Below are 23,925 nucleotides of genomic sequence, written 5' to 3' on the forward strand. Positions count from 1 at the left end.
CATGTTCAGTGTTTGCCAGAAACCATTTGCTCCCTGGTAAGGTTTAGGGGGCTTACAATGGCACTGTGAGCTAGCTGGTCTATAGGCCAACATATCCTGCCGGGCTGCCGGGATTCAGTCTCGGCACCTCACCCAAAGTTTTTATTGTCCAAACAAATGCGCAGGTCCTACCAATCAGTGGGAATAACCCAAGAACTTTGGTCCATCCTATTTAGTTACATCCTTTTACAATGGTATACAACACTGCCAAAGTATGCAAGGTGATCAACTATCCTAGTGAGGACATGATGATGGAATGTAGAGTATTCCATCAATGCATTTTGGCCTGTTTGGGGTTATAACATGAGTGGACCCAACTGTTTGCAGGTCAAGTAGCATACATGCATCTGCTAATTCTCAATTAGAAGCCTATGGAGGGACCCACTAAGGTGGTGTGATATGAGGAGTTCTTCTTTGTTTGCTGGTGATTTGTGAAGGTCAGTTGCAATAAATCCATGTTCCATGTTATTTCAGATACATTCATGGCTAGCGGAGCAGAAGGTGATAATGTTAATGGGGTCACAGCTGGTCAAGTCAGTTCTGGATGTGATACGTCAGACACAGAGGGACCCAGTGACCAGGCGGCTACAAGGTGGGCCCCGTCGGTTATCAGCCAAAGCTCTTCATTATTGGAATCATTCTGCGGTGGACACTCCTGAGGGGTGGTGGACCTAACTGGATCAGTTCCACCTTTATCTGTGTCCGCTATCCCAGTTCCGTTGCCACCCTCCCTGTTGTCCCCTCACAAGTTGTCTGTTTCTGCTTTAGTAAGACGGGTGGTGTCTCCATCACCACAGGCATCTCAGTCTCTGCCCCTGTTATCCCTCTGCCCTGAGTGAGGAGACTTTCTCAAGAGTATCTCTCTGCTGTGCGGAATGCCATACAGGAGCAAGGCAACAAAATGAACCAGTTGGTTACCTACCTGAAAAGTATTCACACTGCCTATCTGGCCTACAGAGATCTTTCAGGCTCTGGCCTCCTCCCTCATGGTAGCCCTCCACCCATCCTAATCTTCCACCCGTCCTCCTGCCCATTCCCTATTACCCTTGTTATGACAAGCTCATGCACACCCAAGCGTCCACACACATCATCAGACACAAGCAGAGCACACAACCAAGGACACGTAAACACTCATACATGCATGCACACAGCAGACACTTACCCTTTCACCACTGCACTACCCCAAGTATACCATACCCCCAAGCACCACAGCAACACATACAGACCCTTTCACAGGCACATCCATACTCTCAGACATCACACTCACGCCCACAGATCTCTCCACAACACCCATATCACCAGACACCACATCAACAGGCACAGACCCATCGACAACACCCATATCCGCAGGCACTACACCAACATCCGCAGACCCATCCACAACACCCATATCCCCAGACATCACAGCAACAGGCATAGACACCTTCACAATACCCATAACCCCAGACACTGCACCAACAGGCACAGACCCCTCTGCACCACCCATATCCCCAAACACTGCAGCTACAGTCCCCTCCACACCTAGTAGATTCACAACACTCCCACCTAAAACAAAAACGCTCACAGCCACCCACACAACAGTCAGCAACACAATACACAGTGCATACAGCAGGCCCATGTCAGGCATCCACTCCCTCTTCCTTCCAATCCAAATTTCATCCCGAACACCCTACCCATTTTCTCTGTGAATCTCCCTCATTTGCCCATAACCCGCTGAATCCTGCCATCCCCTCCCTTAGTCCCAAAAAAACCTCCCATTTACCACTCCACCCCTATAAAACAACCTCTCCACCATCCTGTACTCAGCCTAAAAAAGAAAAACCTCCTAAACCCAGCCTAAACCCACCTCCATAGTTCCAGACCCAAGAAGCCCCCTCCCAAGGACAAACCCACCCATCCCGGATACCATTATTGAAGTGCCTCCTATGCCCAATGGATGCCCCTTTGTGAAGATGTTCCCTGGCAGTGTCAGTAAGGGCACGTTTCGTGGCGCTGCATTGTGCTATGGCACATGGCCTGTGAATGCCATAGGCCTTTTTTGGTTGGTTTAAATCCATTAATTAAAAACAGTTTGAAAGACATTAGTTCAGCCATTACTTTAACACTTATTTGATTTGATTATTTAGTTAGTGATGTTTGATCACATTTGTGTTTGTTTCAACTCTGATTTCTGATCTAGTTGCTGTGTTTAGTATGATGTGCCCTTAAAGCTAGTGCTGGAGTCAGACATGACAAAACAAGGGGTAATGTTAGATGGATGTCTATGTGGGTTGATATCCTAATGGGGCAGACATTGCATTCTGTGACATGTTATGTGGTAAGTATTTTACCTTGGTATGGCCACTGTCAATGTCACTTTGTTTGCACCTCTCCTTATAATGTAGGTTGGATATGTGTTTGCTGTGTTGAAGTTAGATATTTGTTTCTCCACACATGGAGGGTGTCAACCTGTTATAACTTTGTGTAGTTCTGCATGGACATGTGTCCATTTTGCAGTGTGTAGCTTACATCTATTCATCTAGATGTGTGCCACATGCTGTCCGTGCTCTGTTTGCTTTCATAAGTTGCACCTACCCATTGCCTACACATGCATGGCACTTGGCTATGCTGTTGGTTTTCATTGACATATTTCAGTTACCAGACCCAGTGCCCATGGAGTATGTCAGATATGTGCAAAATGTACTGTGCACCATGGACTCAGCCTTTTAGGGTTTCCACTGATAGAGGCATATCTCTCCAACAGAGAGTGATTCCATTGAGCCATTGGAATGTTTAGTGTAGATTATTAGTAACATGGAAGATAAGTGAGAAGGGGGAAATGGAGTCTAGCATCTTAGTTAGAGTGGCAGTCACATGTTCTCATGGTAGTAGTGGTAGTTTTCTATCTGAACATACCATTACTTGACAAATGGTAATCTGCATGACTAGTGAACTTCAGTAGTAACATGGGATAGAAGTGAGAAAGGGCAATAAGTTTCTAACATCTTGATTAGTGTTGTATTTACATGGCCTCATGGCATTTGTAGTCATTTCCATGTCGCAGAAATCAGTAAAATAGAAGAATAATTCCTACATCATAGTGAGCCTGGAACTAAGCATTCTGGATGTTGTAGTTTCCAAATTTGAATGCATGGACTTATTACAATCTCGAGATTTCTGAAAGTGTGTTCAACCCCGTTTGGGCACTGTTGAACTTGAGTATCAAATAAGCCTCTTTTCTCAAAAGGATCTGTTCTATATTGATACCCGTTTTTGGTTGACTAATGCTAAATAACACGGTCCAAGTGAAATCATTTTCCCCGTGTTGTTTTTCGGAGAAATGTTGGACGAGGGGCGCAGTTAGAACTTTCTTTTTAATGCGCAACCTATGTTGTGTCATGCGTGTATTGACCTGCTGATTGGTCTTACCAATATAAATTTTGTGGCAGGCGCAAATTATAGCATAGACGACATTTTTTGTTTTACAGTTGGTAAAACTGGTGTGAGACCAAGACGTGTTGGAATGTTGAAAGATGGTGCCCTCAATCGTTTTCTTTGGAAACTACAACATCCAGAATGCTTAGTTCCAGGCTCACTATGATGTAGGAGCCCTGTACAGCCACCAGGCTGTCCCTGCATTCGCATTTCCTGGTTCGCTCCTGTGGAAGAAAGATGAGTGTTGATGAGGCTCCCAATGCGTGAGACTTCAGTACATCTAAACTGTATTAAGTCAGGGACTAAGGGGCCTTTTATGTCTTACAGTGCGAGTGAGCCGCGCAACTGTAAACAACGGTGAGGAACACGCGCCTCCGCCACTGATTGAATCTGAGTTAGATTAAGACAACGAACACACGGCATGGCGATCGACGCCCCGTGCTCACTACCAGATATCTAGGTAGGTGGCTTTACATTGTTCCGTAGCACCTCACGAGCGTCTTTACACCATAACTAATGTCAATACTGAGCGTGACCCTTATGCTTTACAGGTCACACGGAAAGGATAGAATGAGCAAACCGAGGACCTAAGATAGCATCCAATGCCACACTCGACTAAGGTATGAGCGTGTAGTCTTAGGTCTGTAGTAGTCGCTTGGCACTGCTCCAGATGGCGTTGTAAGTCTCTGAATTATTCCTTTTCAGAATTATTCTTCTATTTTACTAATTTCTGCGGCGCACAGCCCTTCGTGTACAACTGAATCACGAGAGCCCACCGCATTCTGTTTAAAGGTAACCAGTTCAGCACAGTCCATCTATTTTTTGGGGGTTCCTTTACAAACAAGTCACAAACACTGAAACAAGCTTCGTTTTATTCTTTTGTTTAGATTGAAAACACTGAGAGAGCCCTGAGGAGAATCTGTAATTCTTTCCAGATTCGAAACGCGTTGGCAAGGCAAACGACAGACAGACAGTTTAAAATATCTGCCCTTGACGGGTGCAATCTTTGTTGTTGAAATTAACTGCGAATTAATTTCTGATTTCTGTCGCATTATTTCTTTTCAACCTTTTGGGTCTAGTAGCCGTTTTGTGATTACTTCGCAAAGATTAACTATTTGTGAATACGGAATTGCTATATATTTCTGATACGAGAAGTTTGTTGATAATTGTTTGATCCATTGTCTATGTGATATTTTGTATAGTAGTTGTAAATGTGTATAAATGTTTTGTATTTGTATATAGGTGTATATAAAGTGTTCTTCTTGCCTATGAAAAAGACAAATCTTACTAAAAATAATGAACAAAAGGGTTAAATAAAATTACCCATACAAACAAGGAGACGTTGATTTTTGTTTGTTGTCTCATAAACCTAAGGCGAGACTAAATAAATAGGAGGGCCAGCATTTCTGTTCTGTTTACTGGTGATGCCACAGCGGCACCACCAAGCTTATTAGGGCCTCAGACCACTGCGTCACCACCAGGGATCACGGATCTCTGGTAGTTAAGGCAGACCGACTGCCACCACACCTACACCACGGGTTTGGCAGTCCAATGGACCACCAAACTCGATTTAGGCCCAAGGTCCTTGATATCTATTGATGAAAGGTGAAAGGGCAAAACCTTCCAATCTCCTTGCAACAAGGGTCTGGCTGCTTTAATTAGAGTTACGGGGAGGGCATTGAAGTTCCTATTTTATATAGTAATATAAGGGCTAGATCAGGGGTCTCCAACCAGTAGCTCGGGAGCTACTGGTAGCTCACCAGCACCCTCGAAGTAGTTCTCAGAGATGAAGCCAAACCAAGCAGATCTTAGAGATTCTGTGTATATTAAAGAAGGCATCACTGCTCATTTCATTACCCTTAAGAGTTGCAGACAGCCAAACCAATGGCAGGGCCTCTTGATAACACTCAAACACACACTGTGTTGGCCTATCAATCAATCTATCAGGGATTTATAGAGCGCACTACTCACCCTTGAGGGTCTCAAGGTGCTGGGGTGTGTGGGGGTGGTGAATGTGGGCAGCTTCGGTCATTCAAAAAGCCAAGTCTTGAAGCTCCTCCTGAAAGCTTGCAGTGTGGAGTTCATCTGATTCTGAGGGGGAGTTTTTTCTAGGTCTTGGTCACAATGTAGGAGAAGGATCTGCCTTCTGTTCTGCCTTTGTGGATGCGGGGGATTTCGGCTAAGGCCTAGTCAGCGGAGCAGAGGTTTCTTTTGGGGTCCCGTGTTGTGGAGGGCTTTGTAGGTGTGTGTGAGCAGCTTGAAGGTCACTCTTTTTTTGACAGGAGCCAGTGGAGGACTCGTAGGTGCTGGGGAATGTGGTCTTGTCGTGGGATGCTGAGTCTGGCTGCGGCGTTCTGACGGTCTGGAGTTTGTGGAGTAGAAATGTGTTCATTCCGGCATAGAGGGCATTTTTGAAGTCCAGCCTGCTGGTGATGAATGTGTGGGTGACGGTCTTCCTGGATTTGGAGGGGGAAAATTTGAAGGTCTTGCGGAGGGCGTTGAAGCTTGTGGAGGCTACGGCATCACATGAAACCTAAATGTCTTTATCCACTTTAAATCTACCTAAGAAGTAGATTGGCCATGTCATAAGCCCTGCTCTATCAGTCCCACTGTGTGTGACATCAAAGAATAGTAGCAGCAGTAACCAGGGCAGACCCACCAAAGTGTGTAACTGCAAGGACCAGAGTGAAAATGTGTTAGTTGGGATCATGATCAATCAAAGAGCTGAGGAGGAGGGAGTATGCATCCAGGGCAGAGAAAGTTAGAAGACTCACATTCAGTTTTGAGTGGGTGTGTGACATTGTGTCCTTCCCTAATGAACAGTGTTGATTCTTTAAAGCTACTCTAGTGTCAAGGACTGCCAAATATGTATGCTGGTCCCCATCATAAGAGTATTATCTCTGACGCAATTGAGCCCGTTCATGGTATAATTCATCCTTGCCTATTTTGTGCATACAAGTCTGGAAATTACATACCTGCTGCCATCACTGACTTATAAAGAGGTTGACTGGCCTGCTTTTAGCCCTTCCTGACAGAGTGACAACTGCTTTTCCCATAATAATGGTTCTAACTAATATATGTTGGGTATCCAGCTGTGGCACAGTGGTAGCTCTTGTTTAATGATGGGCATTATTAGCATAACCAAGGCATTCGTAGTGTTATGGCGAGAGAGCATGGCATATGATTCCAATATCTGAGTATTTGTAGCAGAATTTGTCCATGACAGGCATTTTTTCATAGCAGTACTCAATGAAAATGAAAAGCTGATGTTCAGCGACAGTTTATTTTCTAACAAGGAAAACTGATTAGATTTTTAAAGGAAAAACTGTTTCTTTTTTTCAGGGAGGTTTTCCTTCAGGAAAATTGAGTTTGATTGCTCAAATTGGAAAGTGATTTTGATATAAAAATATGTGTATTTTCAAAAACTAATATACTAATGCAGACGAAATATTGCAATTTGAAAACACATTTAAAATTGTTAGCTGAATGATACTTCAGTTTGAGTTGGGGAGACTTCCTGCTGTGGTAATACCCTTTGTGGCACACAGCATGTGATGATTTGAATTTTACTTGATTACAAGCATTTAAAATTGATAAACGCTTCCCTAGCATTCTGCTGATAACTTCACCTGGAATGTTTGGGTGGTTACTACTGATAATTGTGCTTAGGGTGGTCACAGTCTAATGGTAATACATATCATCAGCATTTTACAGTGATAAAATATGCTAGTAGCTCGGCAGGACTTTCCTTGAGCAGAATTAGGTCTCACTACAGAAAAGGTTGGAGACCTCTGGGCTAGATGCACTATTGTGATTTTGATCATTAGGCTGAGATCTCGTTATTCTGTAAGCTTCTTAGCTAGCATGTGATTTTATACTAAGACTGGAACAAAGTTTTGCATTTTCCTCTTTTGGAAATTACCAATGTGGGTGGTTTGCTTTGAAATAAAACATAATGTTTCCTAATTGTGGAAGAACTGATAAAATACTTAACAGAAGAGTAAGAATTACATATTATTTGCATGATAATATGTATTTGTATATATATATTTTTTAATGCTCTCAGGGACCATGGTATGAGTGCCGCTCGAAGTTGCGAGGAGGGAGAACTTTGCTGATCTGTCCCCTAACTGTGGAAGGAGGCTTTGGGGTCTGAAGGGCGGAGACACCACCATCGGCGCAGCAGCGGGACTGCGAGTCCCTGGATCCGAGGCGGCTGCTGACACGCCGCACCTGGAGACTCTTCCCGGCTGGCCACGCCCCCCACCCTGTGCGGTTAAAACTGCGACTCGCGGCCCCCGCTCCGCGGGAGCCGCTCAAAGTTGCGAGGAGGGAGAACTTTGCTGATCTGTCCCCAAACTGTGGAAGGAGGCTTTGGGGTCTGAAGGGCGGAGACACCACCATCGGCGCAGCAGCGGGACTGCGAGTCCCAGGATCCGAGGCGGCTGCTGACACGCCACACCTGGAGACTCTTCCCGGCTGGCCACGCCCCTCAAGGCCAGCGGCTATAGAACTACACCCTTGAACGCACATCGCGGGACGCGCGCGGGCGGTCGCCGGGCTAAGCCCGAGCAAAGGGCGGGCCGTTTGAGGCTGTTAGAGGACGGAAGAGACCGGACCAGGCCACCCCTCTAAGGCCGTTCTTCCGGTTCCCTCTCGTTGACCTGTCGACTGCCCTAACAGTTGGACGATACACCATGGCCAGTAGGGAAACAAGAAGTAAGGCTGCAACTGCGGTCTCAGGTACTATGGACAAATTCCTCTCTAAATTCAATATGACGGTCAGCAATGGCCCCTTGTTACCTGTAACATCAATAGAGGAGGGTATAGAAAATAATGGTCTGTGTTCTTCTTCTAGTTTAGCAGCCAACACTAGCACTCCAGTAATGCTTGACGCCACCCACCTCTCCTTAATGGACAGTATTGACCAAACTATAGAGTCCGTACTGCAACAGCTTAGGACACCATCATTCACGCAGAGGGATAGGGACACATCACGGGTTATCAGTGATGTGGAGCTGGCACAGTCCGGGGCTCAGGGTGGGGATCCCAATTCATTGGAGCATGCGGGGTGTAGAGTGGATCCGGTACCGAAACTAAAAAGGAAAAGATCAAGAAAATCCAAAAATGCTAAAAGGGCCAAAACTGATCCCATATTGCCCGTGAGGGAAGATAGTTTAAGTACTTCTGTGCTCTTAGCTTCTGGTAATGATGACCTGGAAGTGCTGGCAACTTCATCCATCCCCTCTGTACCTGTGCCCCCTGAGCCATTTATTTTCGGCAGGGTTTCCACTAACAACATAGAACTTCTCATTACTTTGTTTACTGATATCCTTAAGAGCTTTCTAAATAGCCTCGCCCTCAAACTAGACTCAATTGAATCTAGACTAATAGCCCTTGAAAAATCAAGTGCGGGTACTGAGAATCAGTCGGGGAGGGGAGACAGTACACGGGTAATACAGGGCCCACCGACGGAGCATCCCATTCTTCCCCGACCACACTGGCCGTAGTTGCAACCACATCGACAGTTCTCCCTGGGGAAAACATCAACAATTGCGCTATACCAGAGCTCCAAATAGCACCTGTACCACCTCCCAGGTCAGTGCCACTGATACCCACTCCCAGGAGGTCGAAGCAATTAACTTCGGCCACTTTACCCAGACAGGAGAGATCTTCAAATGGGATGGAAAACAGCTCTAAAAGACCGGATGGCCCTAAATCCAGGCATAAGGCAGTTCATTTACCTCCAGAGGCGGTGGGTTACACTGTAATCTTGATGGAGGCACCTGAGCTCGCAAGCGGCGTAATGGAACCTTATGAATCCTTACGCAACAAGGTAATCAGCTGGCTAAATATTCATAGACCCCTACCACCGCACTTAAAGGGAGAGGTTCTTATGGTCAGAAGGGTCCCATGGGTTGGGTATACCGCCAAGAAAAGAGTGGGGGACTGTATTATTGTCAACTTCAGGAACCCCCAGGTAGTCACACATATTTGCAATTGGCTTGGTAATACAGGTAACACTACTATTGAGCTGGTTCATACTTTTATCCTAATGCCCCAACCCACACTGTGAGGAGGGACGAAGGCTGGACACGGGTGGGCTTTGCTGTGGATGGGACAAGATATAGGCCTAGGCATAATATCTTCCCCGCCCAAGTTAATTACGCACATCCCAACAGATACCCTTGCCTTGATGAAGTGGATTGACTCTGTAGGGGTGTCCCCTTGCAATCCAACGGAAACATTGAGAGTGAATCTCCGGGACAGGGGGAGGTAACTACCGTGCTGTATACTAATAATAACAGAGACTTGGAACCTTTCCAAGGGAGTATACTAAAGTCCCCCACCTTTGGCGGGGTTGCAGTCACTTTACCCCAAAGTCGATCCGACTGTACCCCAACACCTCCAGTCCCATGTGTCCTTAACACTACTTCTACTTTGCAGCCCACTCTGTTTCCTGTACGTCGCCACGCATCTCGACCAGCGGACGATGTAGCGGAAAATCCATTGGGATCATCCGGAGGGCAGGCACCAAAAACTTCTATTGAGGTTTTGAAGTTCTTGTCCTGGAACGTGGCGGGCATTGCAAATAAAATTCACACAGAGGATTGGGATCTCCTAGTGGAAGGTAGCGATATCTGTCTCTTTCAGGAGACCTGGGCAAGGGATCCCCTGAGTAGATCGGGCTATGCAGTCCTTGAAATCCCGGCTAGCTGGAGTGGCAGGGGGAGGCCCTCGAGGGGTTTGGCGGTTTGGGTGGCTACTCAAATTGGGTGTTCTGTGGAGAGTATACCCACGTTCTCCCAGGACATCCAGTGTGTGCTTCTCAGATGGCCAAATGCTGTAAACCTGGCAATTGTTAATGTATATTCCCGCCCTGTTAGTGCGGCCTCGGAATCACCTACCCTTGAAGACCTTTCGTCCTTCCTGGGCCAACTTCCAAGTGACTGTAAAATAGTGATGGGCAGTGACTTTGAACCTCTGGAAGGTTTAAAGGAGGGCGCTATCACCACTGAAAATATTACTGGGGTGTTCCACCTTGCCAATCCCCTCACCCAAAATCCTGGTCCCCTCTTGCAGTTCAAATCATGTCCCTTACTTTGAACTATACAATGAGGGCTTGTAACGCACGAAATTTGTCCGACAGCCCCTCTTTGTGTACCTTTAATAGGAGGGATCATGAATCGAGACTGGACTATATTTTTGTTGACATTTCCCTATGGTCCAAGGTCCAGGATTTTAGGATATTGCCTAGAACAGACAGCGACCACAATGCACTGTTACTAGAAATGAAACACCCCGCTCCTGTAGGCGAGTCACCTTCTTCCAACCCATGGGGTGACCCTGGGAATTTGGTTCTTACCTCCAATAGACGTAGGGTTAAATGGGGGAAAATAATTAGTGCAGAAGATAATATAAGAAGAATTTATGAAGTCGCACTCCCCAAACTTGAAGAAATGGAGGATTTAATTAATCTGCCCAGGCAACCGGATTTTAACGAGCAACTAGGCCAAATTCATGATATCCTGGTGGGAGCACTAGGTGAGGTTTTTTACCCCGTGGCACCCCCACAACGCAAAAAGACCAGAACCTCAACCTGGTACAATTCCTCTTGCAAAAAGGCTAAAACAGAGCTTATTGCCTCAATTATAGCAGGCAAAAACAGGGGTAGGGTAGTCGAACTAAGGCGGGAGTATAAGGCGGCCCTGGCACTGGCAAGGTCAGAGTGGGACTGGAACCACTGGCAGGAGCTCTCCCTAGCATTGGAATCCAGGGATCTTAAAAAATGTTGGTCCCTGGTTAATTTTGGTACAGGAAAACCAAAAGTCGCAGTAGAGCCAAACATCGCATCGCAGAGCATTTTGGTAAACTATATCAAGAGACCGAAAAACTCACAAATGACGATATTGCCCCTGGTGATTTATCCACCTCTGCAGTTGGTACGGAATTTACCCTAGGGGAGGTGGTGGGTGCAATGGAGAAATTACCAATGAGGAAGGCCCTGGGACTGGATAGATTGCCTGGTGATCTTTTCAGACACCATCCGGAGATCTGGGGCCCGTATTTCTTAATTCTTTTCAATGCCATCTTGGTAGGCATGAAGATCCCCTGTACTTGGCTGGGGGCGGAGATAGTGCCCATTTTCAAAAAGGGTTCCCCCCTGCTCCCAGCCAACTACAGGCCGATCAGCCTCATAGATGTTCCCCAAAAACTCTTCTTCCGTCTTCTCCTGGACCATCTCATGGATTGGATGGAGGCTAATGAAATCTTGAGCCCACTCCAGGCTGGCTTCAGGAAAAACACGTCCACCATGGATCAGATCTTCCGCCTCGTCCTCCTGTACTGGAAAACGGTGATGATAGAGGGGGGAGACTGTACATGGTGTTCGTGGACCTGAGGTCAGCCTTCGATATGGTCCCACGCAAGAAACTTTGAGAGTTCCTAAAAAAATTAGGTGTTCCCACACAAATACTGCATGCCATAATTAGGCTCCATGACAACAACTACGCACAGGTTAGGTGTGGGAGGGATGGAGCGTTGTCAATAAGGTTTCCTGTTCGCAGAGGGGTGAGGCAGGTTTGCGTCTTGGCACCAACCCTGTTTTGCCTCTGTTAACAATGTCATATCCCACCTGGACAACGTTAGAGACAATGATGCCCCCCTTTTGGCAGGCAGGAGGGTGCCAGCTATTATGTTTGCTGACGACACCCTCCTGCTTTCCAAATCTCTGATGGGGATACAAAGGGTCTTAGATGGATTTGGTCTCTTCTGTATACAGCATGGTCTAGAGATCAATACCGAAAAGACCAAGTTCATGATCTTTAACCCACCCCCAAAGACCAGACCAAATCCCACCCTGGGCGTAGCCAGTCTGGAAAGGGTTACAACTTTTCAATACCTGGGGGTCACATTGCATGAGAATCTTTCCGGGGACCCCCAAATATCAAAATCTCGGTTGAAGTTGTGCCAACTTTCAGGTGCCATTCTAAAGGCTGTGAACACTTCCACCTTTAAACCTATAAGCCCGGCATTAGAGCTTTACCAAACTCAAGCCAAAGCAGCTGCATCCTATGGCAGCGAGCTTTGGGGGTATAGAGAGGGGCGTGAATTGGATAATGTGGAAAATAATTTCTTAAGACGCCTTTTGGCACTCCCTCGTGGCACACCTCTGCTCCCCCTAAGATTAGATGTGGGATTACCTTCCATCGCCATAGAACTGGAGTCAAAGCCACTAAGATTCTGGCACAGGCTATGGACCACCAGCGAGCTTGCTCATTACAGGCGTGATCTCACCCATGTAATGAGCTTGAATAAGCGCAATAGAATCCCATGGCTGGCCTTTGTTAAAAAGGAATTGTATCAGTTGAAATTGCAGGAGCTATGGGAGGACCCAGAGCAAGGATGTCGAACCATTTCCCGCAGAAATCTGGTGCAAATCCATAAGGAGTCTAGTTTAGCTCTTCTCCTGTCCGCCACTACCAATGGCACCCTGACTGACCACTTTTTGGAATTTAAGAATTCCTATGAATTTGAAGATTTTATGGACATTATATTCCCCATCCTAGCGAGACAATTGTTTATACAGTGGAGGTTAGGCACTTTGCCCATAAAAACCTTCACCTGTAAATGGCTTAAGGGGGGGGATAGATCCTGTCCTGGATGTAACATGCATGATGAGGAGGAAATTCATCTCCTTTTATTTTGCCCTGCCTACAATAGACCCAGAAAATACTGGCTCGTGCCCTTATGCAGGAACCTGGGATCTAGGTCTTACCTGTTTGTATATAGAATTTTAAAAACAAGCACTTTGCCCCATATTGTATTTTCAGTGGCTAAATTCATTATGGCTATGTGGCAGATAAGGAAAAAACTACTACTCGCCTAAATGTAGAACATTTGAATGTTTCTCCTAATCAGAATTATCCCTTTTAAGCTTTGAAACTATTCCTTCTAATATCATGTAACTGATTCTCCAATCCATTTTTATCCCTGGTACATCATGAAAGCTTATTTATTATTGTATTTTAAAAATTTAACGTACTCTTCAAATGTGGATGTATAAATGTATTTTGTATGAATCTTTTATGGTCTCAAGGACCGAAATAAAGATATTTTGGATTGGATTGGATTGGTATGTTCTTAGTTTTTTAAAGGCCGCTGTCAGGCTCAGATCGAGCTGTGACTAAGTAATGTGGGCGGGTCAGGCTTGGACACAAGGTTTCTTTGATTTCTTTTAATCTGTATTATCTGCATTTTATCATGTGTACTTTTAGTATGTTTACTGTAATGAAAAGGTGTTAAATGGATCATGAAATATAGGAAAAGTGTCTCCTGAATTGTTTTAGTTTTGACTTTTATCAGGTTTTTTATAAAAGCCAAATTAAGTATTGTTGTATATTTTTAGAATTTACTGAACAAAAGTTTAAAATGAGGTTAGGGTTAGGTTTACTTACAACACCATAATTACTTGTCTAAAAGACCTCTAAAAGTCTGAAAGAACAGCAGCTAAAGTAGAATTAAGGTTTCAAGACTGGAAACCATTGAAATTTGCAAGTTATGATACTGCAAACTACCCAGAATATACACCTCTCTCATGCACTGATTATGACCTCACATATTACATCAGCCATGACATGTTAGATTACATCACTGATGGCATCATTCATGATGCTGCTATTGATGTTTTGATTTCTTAATAATGTGAATTAAAATTTAGATATGTATATTATATGTAATCTAATCTACAGTTGTATTGACAGTATCACTTATATGAATAGGCTTATATTTATTATGTATGTTTTTGTACAATGTGATGGGGAGTTGCTTCTTTTGGTTTAATAGTTGAATGTTTTTATAATAGTTATCTAGATGCATATTGGACTTTCTAGGATTATATATTAAATTAGGGATATGGTGTTGTGAGGTTTCTTTTCTGTTTGTGTATGCACATCATAATATATCTTACGTGCTAATAGTGCATGTAAGATATATATTTGTTGTTGTTTGTGGTACTTTGACTGATTCAATATTCTTTGTATTCGATAGTGAATATGTGGTTGTTTATAACAAATATCTATATTACATGGAACACAAATATTTATATTACATGGAAGTCTGTCTAAATCATGGGGTATATGTTGTGGTATGATAGTAAGTGTTTCTTTAACCTCTTGCATGCTCGTGACGGAACCATTCCGTCACGAGCCACGGTGGTGCTGTGCTGTTGACGGAATGGTTCTGATTTTGCGCCTGCGCTGAGGGTTCCATTAGGCGGGCGGGCCGTGATGGAACCATTCCGTCACAAGCACAGCGCCACCGCGGCTCGTGACGGAGTGGTTCCGACACGAGCATGGTGGCGCCGCGTGGCACCCCTCCCTCCTAGCACCGGGCCTGAATTACTGCCGCGGCCAAGCGGTTAACAACACAGTTGTGTGTTTCTATGGTGTTTACTTTTTTGTGATGATGAATGTGTGCTACTGAGGAGTAAGAGAGTATTTTTGAATGTTGTTTGTGCAACAGTCATCTTTAACACTGGTGTTCTGTTACATTATTGATAGTTTTCAACAGAACAAAATTATTTTTTGATACTGTTGTAGTGGATTAATTTGTAATGATGAACTATAGTAGCGCATAAGATGAAGTGTATATTGAAATATTAGGATAATGACAAGGATAAATAGTTCTGTAATTTTTAAAGTATTTGTTACATCAACATCGTAGGTCAGACACTTAATTGATGACGTTGTTCTTTAAAATTGTTAAGAATAAATTACCAGAATTTTGGTATCATTGGATGATGTCAGGTGTTGAAGGCATGTTCTGGAAGCAATAAAGCTTACAGTGAGTGAATTGCTGTGAGACACCCTCCTTCATGTAGTAGACCAAAACAGGCAGTTCCTTCTATCAATTATCAGCCTGCCTTTGGATGTCCATTTCTTTGATTACTGCACCATTGTAAAGAAACTCACCTGTAACTTACTCATGTGAAAACATTCAAAAACCTTGGGGATTTACAAGAACTCCTGAAAGTTCTCAAATCCTAAGCAAACTAAATCACTACTGCTCATTTTCAATCTATTGAGACATGAACATTTATATATGCTCTTCCATATAGATCTTTTCTTTACCAAAACGTGGTCCATACATCAAGAGAGTGCCAAATAGATGGTTACAAAGCACATGGAATGCTAGAGAAATATTCCTTCTACAACTTGGCCATCACACATATGACTGAAATGAAGTTGTTAGGACTTTATGGCCCATTCTCATCTGGGAACAATTTTGAATTTCTAATCATATTTTTGAAAGGGAGCTACTGCTGTGAAAATGGATGATTGAGAGACTTGGACATGACCTTTGATTCTGTGCTGAATGTTCAGCTATTGTTAGATGTTGTTTCGATGAGGAATAGTCTTACATTTGAAGTGCATCATGGCATTGGTAATCCCCCCGGAATTGATAGGTGAGATGGAACACAGATCCCTTTAATTATGTTTTCAAGGTTAGGTTTAAGGAGTTTTATTATAAAAAATGTGCTATTCCTTCATAGAGCCAGTAGGAAAAAAGCATGGGGATCTTGTGGCTTTCCTCGGGTGCCTTATTTTGATGAACTATCAGGAAGCACTAACCTTGTAGTGCAAATCCATTGGAAGCAATATGTTTCCACACTTCTCCGAATTCAGCACAGATCTGACATAGAATATTATGATGGTTACAAGTAGGCCCATGGAAATAGGAATAAAACAGGAGGAAAAAAACAGACAAAAACACTGGGTATAGCTACTTTGACTAAATTTTTCGGGAACTGGTGCTAGAGGAGCATTGATGTCTGGAGATAAAATTAACCTTTAGTATCTTAACTACAGCTTCTAGTTTCTGATAATGAATATGATGTACCTTCACAACATCTCTGTGTTTCCAACTCTTTAAAGCTTGATGGAAGTCTGGATCGTCTTACAGCTGAAACACAACTATTATATATGAAATTAATGTCAAAAATATTCAGAGCTTTTCTGCTTTTGAATTACATACACCTATTTTTTGTATTATAAGAACATGCTGTGTTATTCAAATGATTTTCAAAGTGACAGGTTCATATACTGTAATGTATTAAAAATGCATTAGGATTATGAAGTTCATCCAACAGCTTAGTTAGTTAGTTTTATTTTTTTCACCAAAAAACCTTGGCTTCGATTTAACTCCCCTGTCTGTCAGCATGCACAGCCACTGGTCTATATGTCTGACCGTGTAGAGAATAAATCAAAAGAATGCTTATTTTCCACTTTTTCAATATATTAATAAAATAAATAGCGACAGGGAAGAATAAACAGTAAAAATGGAAGACTGTGACCCTTAATTACAATACCTGCGTCCAGAGAAGCATCAGCAATGTCTGTGAAAGGAAGAAGAGCCTTTCCATTCTTCATGTGGATTAATGCGTGTGAAATAGAAGTCAATAATTCCTATAGAATCGCTGCTGAACCCAGTACATGAATGCTCTGGACCATTAGGATCTTATACTTAGTGAATCAAAAATGGCCAGTGCACCGTGCAAAGCTTGTAAGAATCCTGTTTCTTCATGGGACATGTAGTTTCCTTGACACAATTCAGGCACATTGCATAGCACGTCCAGTGAAGATGTATTGCCTCTCTCCAAGTGGCACCAACACTGTTTGCACACTGCCAGCCTTTGTTGCTTCTGAATGAACAAACCATGAAGCAGGTCAAAGTATTGCACCTCCATGCGAGCCAAGCATCATGAGTTCAGTGTGGGCCAAAGAGCATGACATTAACACAAATCAAGCCAATTGTGAAACATTCTGTTGGTGGAACCACCCATTCCATTGAAGTCTGTTTGCATTTCTCAAACAGACATTAGTGCCTCCATTGTTTGAAATTAAATAAGCATAGGTTCTACCCTTCGAAAAACCTTTCCTTTGATCTGTCAGTTGATAGAACTTACAAATCAGTTGTCACCTTTCACTTATTTTAAAGCTTGTTGAAAAAAAGATCTCTATAAGTTGGAAGAGTTTATAGAAGATAACCACAATACAGCTCCTTGTCCTAAATATGGTAGAAAATAATTTTTTCTATCTTTATGATAACTTTCCAGCAGTTAATATTTTTCACTCGCTCTCTCCTCTGCTCAGTTAGCTTTCTTTGGCTCAGTGACTCATAAGATTTTCTTGCCTTTCGCTCCATATTGAAGAAGTTCAATAGATTTTTCTGATGGTTTAGAAACTTTGGGTCAGATGTATGAAAAAAGCATTTTGTGATTTTCAAAAGGCAAATGTTACCTAATTGAATTTTGTAATGGAAAAACACAATGTATGAAAAAATTCAAGGAAAAATACTGATTCAGTAATATTCTCAATCGCAAATATAGATACCCAATTAGCAATTCTCAAATGTGTGAATTTGCAATTTAAAGAAACGCAAAATTGCGAATCTGCGATTTAGATGCAGTGTGATGACCTCACAACAAGGAAGCAAGGCTTACCATGCTCACACCTGTGTACTGAGTGAGAGGAGGAGTCAGACTGCATGAGCATAGCACCTGGAAGTCTGTTTGGAGAGCTGAGCCAGTGGAATACAACAACCATGGCAGCTGAAGACAGTGGGAAGGAGGCAGCAATATGCGAAAGAAAAATACAATTCAGTGAGAAGGAGTTAAAAGCCCTGACTGAGGAAGTTGTCATTCACCATGACAAACTGTTTGGGAAGATATCACTCGATGTCCCTGAGAGTAAGAAAAGTAAAACATGGCAGGACAGCCAACAAAAACTCATTGCAGTGGGAGGTCACAAACCACTTCATGGAGGATCTTCACAAGCGCTGTTATGATCTTAGCAGCAGTGGAAAGGAAAGGGTGGCTGCAAGGCTTGCAGAGGTAAAGAAGACAGACAGGAGGAGGACCTGCCACACCCACTGGTTTCACATCCTTGTAGGATTTGTGGAGTCCACACTTCAGTCTCAAGTTGTCACAGGAGAGACAGAGATACCTCCCAAGGTAAGATGAATGTTAAACTACATGTGCATGGTATGGGTAACAAATTACCAAATTTGGGAGATCAGGCAGAAAACTGCTTATACCAGTCTAGTCCAAATTTGGTGCAATACAGCAAAGCATTATGGTAGTAGTAATGTGTAGGCACAAAATCAATGACAAGAAGTTTTGACCAAGCAGCATAGGTGTACTTAAGTAATATAAGCAAGTGACATTAAGATACAGTGGGTGATGCTAAACACATTTTATTCTACAAACCAATGTGAAATGTGACATGCTAGTAAAACAATATTTGCACTAAACAAGTACTGTTTAATGTCATAGATACCCCACTACAAGAGTTAGAAGGAAGTCCATCCAATGACCCTGTGGAGACTTGGGAACAGTCAGATGTGCACATACAGGCCCCCTCAACCCCAACATGTGTACGTCCACCTACACCTACACCTACAAGGCTCAGGAAGCCAGTGGCACCATTACCCAAATTTGATGTGGAAGGAGAGGAAAGCAACCTGACCTGCCCACACCCAGACACAGCATACTTCCCCCCCAGAGTCCAGGTCCACATGTGGTGTCACAACATCTCAAGCAGGAGGCACGGGGCAATAACACAGTTGGAAGAGGAGGGAGACAACGACTCCTTAGTCTTTGGTGACCTGGAGACAGCCATGTTAAAAGTGCAGCCCCTGTAATGTAGGCACATGCGGTCAATGCAGTCACAGCTTGTTTCCATCAAAAAAAACATTTCACATATGAATGACAGCAAAACACAGCTCGGGCCACCAGTGGTGGAAGGGCAGATAGAAAGGTCAGACAACTTCTGGCACATTACGAATGCTATCAGGGAACTCTGCAATGTCCTGAACGAAAACCATGTGTCCCACTACAGATGGCCTCATTAATTACTTGGCAGTTTAGATGGCTGCACTAGGGCGATCAACCACATGAGTTACACTACAGTACTCCTGACTCGAGGCACATTAGCCATACAAGTGGAAATGGCATATTGTAGCGGTGATATGGCCAGGTGTTTGATTCAGGTCAAAAATGCTGCAGAGCAGTTACAAACTGCTACTGATTGTGGGAGCAATTTACTTGGTAGGGGGATAGTGAGGAGGCATCAAGTCTACCAGTTACTGAATGCAGAAGGCGCAGTTCCAGACATGGTTCTGCCTCAGAGGCTTCATAAAGCGCGGCAACAGAGACAGAGTCCATTGGTATGCCTTTGGTTGTTGTAGGTTATGCAACATGGCACAAGTGTCCACAATTTTACAACATATCTCCTGCCTGTACTACTGTGCAACTCCACTTTTGTGTACTCAGTGAAACCTACTCTTCATTAGTCCGAAGATCTGCTCTATCACATTGCGTGCAGACTTATGCACAGCATTGTACCTCATTTCATTTTCAGTTGCAATTTTCAGGTATAGGGTAAGTATGAAAGAGTGCACAGCATATGCACTGTCACCTGTAGGGTAAAAGGCAATAGATTGCACTCTGTACTCCTTCACCATATCCAGAAAGTCTGCCAGACTGTGTTACATGCATTTACCTAGCAGGTATCCTTCGCCAAATTCATCCCCATGGACACATGTGTATATACACCACTGTGTCTGAATATGAAGGACTTGTGTGTACTGCCAGGGAATTTGACCACTATGTCAGTTATTATGTGTGAGGGATTACATATGACCTGGATGTTAATTGAATGAAAGGATTTCCTGTCCTGAACATGCATGTGTACCATCAATGCACCTAATTACGTGGGCGAATTGGGCTATCTGGTAGAAATCTAATTTAATCTGCTGCAATTCCTGTGGTGTAGTGGGGGAACTAATGTAATGGTCTATCCTCTGGACCACTGCATCTAAGAAAGCATTGAAAAGCACTTTGAGAGACCCATCCTGCTGCTATCACCACCTGGTAGCTCCCTGAAGCTAGAACGCGCAGCGAACATAGGACCTGTACATGTGTTGGAATGGCATTGGTCCTGCAAGTATGATGCTGTAGTAGTGGATTCAGTTCAGCTATCAGGTCTAGTACTACATAGGGGTCTAACCTATAGTTGTCATACATTTCTTCCTCTGTCTGCTGAAACAGTGTTTGGAGCAATCTAAAAATACATTCTTGTCTCCTCCTTCTTTGTGCTGCTGCAAGAATCCTCATTCTACTTCCTATGACGTACAGCGCTGCCATTGTGAAACATTCTGAGGTCCTTTGACCTGTTTAAATAGTTTGCAACTGGTCACTACCTGATAGAAATTAGTGATAATCTGTACATGAAAAAATGCTAATTTTATATTATTTGCAAATGGTTCAAACATTGGTTTGCGCTTACCAATTAGTGAATTTCCCATTATGAGATTTGCAAAATAGGTATTCGGAAAATGTGAATTTGTATTTTTTGCGATTAGCAATTTTGCAAGTGCAAACCGTTTCATACTTTGGGAAAGACTATTTTGCATTTGCATACGAATGATTTTTGCAAATCGTACCTTTTGCGAACATAAAATAGTTTCATACATCTGGCCCTTTTACTCCAATAACTGACATCTCATTCGTGAAGGTGACTTTTCCTATTTCCAGCCAGAGGAGGTTGATGCTATGGGACGATGCTCTGTCATTCCTTTGTGGAAGGAAGAAGAGGCGGAACACACAAAGCAGCTCAACACTAATAGCTGCTGGGTTTTGTTTGAGAACCAGTTAACATGGCTTCCTTGGTGAGTGGCAGTTGAGGCTGAGTTTAGCAGCGCTATGTTTGTGTCTGTTGGGGTGTTGACTGTTATAGCTCAGGGTGTGGTGTGAAGAGTGCCATGAAATGAATGTAAAGGGCAGGGGTCACGGCTGGTCTGTGGGTTCAGTGTTTGAGTGGTGCTAGGGGTTTAGGTAGGGAGGAGTCCAACAATTACTTGTAGCCCAGGAGGACTGAACACAAAGTAGAGGTCAGTCCACATAATGCGGTGTGCAGAACAGAGCGGCTCCTTGCTGGTGCTGCCCTAATACAGTTTAAGTGCTCGGGTCTCATGCTGCATGCTTGGCCGCGATCTTACCTTTAGAATGTTGACCTTGGAATACAAGCCTCGCTATAGTAACTGCGGAAACTTCCAGCCTCCCTCTCTGCCATGGGACCATGCTAGGCCACCCAGCTCTTTTGTGAATTCCTGCTCATTTTATTTCACTAGAATGGATAATACGAATTGCTGACACTAAAACCTTTTTTAACACTTAAGACGATATTAAGCGTTAACAGCTTACCTTGCAAGCAAGAGTGCTAATAGGAAGCTGTTCTCCTCCCCTGCCATTTCAAGTTTTAGATTAATATAAACTCGGTTCCCCTTCACACGCGAAGGGCTCCTTAATAGGTGATATCCCCCTCTTTCACTTCTGAATTCATTGAAGGGGAGGGGGAGCACCCAGGGACACAGAGGTGAGCGTCCTGATGAAAGCCAGGGCATTGTCAATTGCTGGCTGAAACATGCCGACACCCATGCAGAGTGGAGCCGGTGGAGTCTCATAATAAGCTCCTCTACCTAGCATCCACATATGTTGCTATAATTTTTAATCCTGGACAGGGGACCTAATATTAAAATTGTAATAAGGATCCCCTGAGACCAGCTTTTATACCACTTCTTCTGCACCATTTTCTCACCCTTGATTTCACACTATATGTTGTATTGTCTTCCCCTCCCTTTTGCTCCACCTCCAGTGTTGGCTAAACACGGAGGTGTGTCAGGAGCCCTATGATGAAGCATGACACAGCTTGCTGTGTGTGAGGGCAGTTTTTAAAGCAAGGTGCGTCTCCTTTCACTCACTTTTCATCACTATATTCTTTTCCCTCTTCTTTTTGTGATGAAAGTCTGAGTTGGAGGTCGAAAAATGACTTGATCCTCTCACCCCTATGTTCTAGTGTGTTTTTCTGCCTGCAGCATTGGTAGAATTTTGGCCACTGTGTTCAAGCCAAATTTCGTCAGTAGGCATGTGGCAGAATTTTCCCCGGCGAGGCTCCAGAATATGCAAGCTGGCAAGCAGGATTTGATGTGCCCTAGTGTGATTTTCTAACTCGGGCAGTTGCTGGCGTTCGCGGTCAGATGGCTACCGTTCAAGTAGATTTTCCACTTGAACAGCAGCCAAATCATCTTGAATAGCAACACGCTCCTGTGCAGCGCAGGATGCCGTTCACAATGATTTTCAGAGCTGCTTGAGCTACCAGTGCTAAATTACTAAGCAAACTGTATATTTTCTGCCCATGGGCACAATTACGCAGCATCTCACTGAATTTTCTGTAACTCCATTAAGTGATAATCCCCCAGTTCCACCCACCCCTAGATATTTCTACTAAATTAAAAATGCAAATTTCTTCAGGATGAGGTCCCGAAAAACTTTTCAACACTGAATGCTCTTTATTAAGTCTTCAGGTCCTCCTTTCGTCTGTTCACATGGTCTTGTTTCTTCTTGCCTAAACCTTAAATGGGTAGATAGCTCTGTTTGTTTGCCCTGTCAACCTTGCATTGGAGCTTGAGCACATTCATTGTATTAAACTCCTTCAAATGTATCTTCTACTGCTAAGTAAGGCATTCAGATCTGTGAGCAGCACTACAGCAACTGAAAGTTTATTCCAGAGCATGTACTACATGTAGATAACCTTAATTTTGGGTTCACTCATGCATTCATACGCCCACTGGCTCAGTTTTAGTTTCTTAAAGTGAATACCATTCACATGAAAACAATGGTTAGGTAATGTATGGTCAATTTGGTGGGTTTTTATTGACATCAAAGTAACAATTACATTGCTAATGCACTCCATCAATGCTCAAAATGTAAAAAAGATAAAACTAAGGTGTGGGGAGAAATTTACCTAAAATATATTGGGGCAGATTTATGTTAACTGGCGCATCCCCAGGGATGCGCCAGTTAATGTGCGCCACAGTGCGCCACAGCTCCGCCACCCATGGTGCGCCGCATTTATAATGTGGCGCACCATGGTGCAAAAACGGCACAGATGCGTGACGCATCTGTGCCGGAAAGGTGACGCATTGCTGGAGTTGCGTTGCAAGCGCGACGCAGCTCCAGCAAGGCTCGGGGGTGCCCCATCTTCACAATGCTACGTCAAGACCTACGCCTGCTTCAAGCAGGCGCAGGGTTTTGACGCAGCATTGGCCTGAAAGTGACTGAGTGAAATCTCATTTATTTCACTCAGCCACTGTGCAGGAACGCCTCCTGAAAGTGACTGAGTGAAATCTCATAGATTTCACTCAGCCACTTTCAGGAGGCGTTCCTGCACAGGAACGCCCCCCCCTGCGCAGGAACGCCTCCTTATGGCGCAGGGCTTTACAACGTGACGCATCTCCTAGATGCGTCACGTTGTAAATAGGGTGCATTGTTTGTGCCGCCGTTGCGTCAAATAAAGTGACGCAATTGCGGCGCAAAGAGGCGCAAGGGCATCATAAATCTGCCCCATTGAC

This window comes from Lissotriton vulgaris, chromosome 1_1 (genome assembly GCF_964263255.1).
Source record: "Lissotriton vulgaris chromosome 1_1, aLisVul1.2, whole genome shotgun sequence".
Classification (NCBI taxonomy): domain Eukaryota; kingdom Metazoa; phylum Chordata; class Amphibia; order Caudata; family Salamandridae; genus Lissotriton; species Lissotriton vulgaris.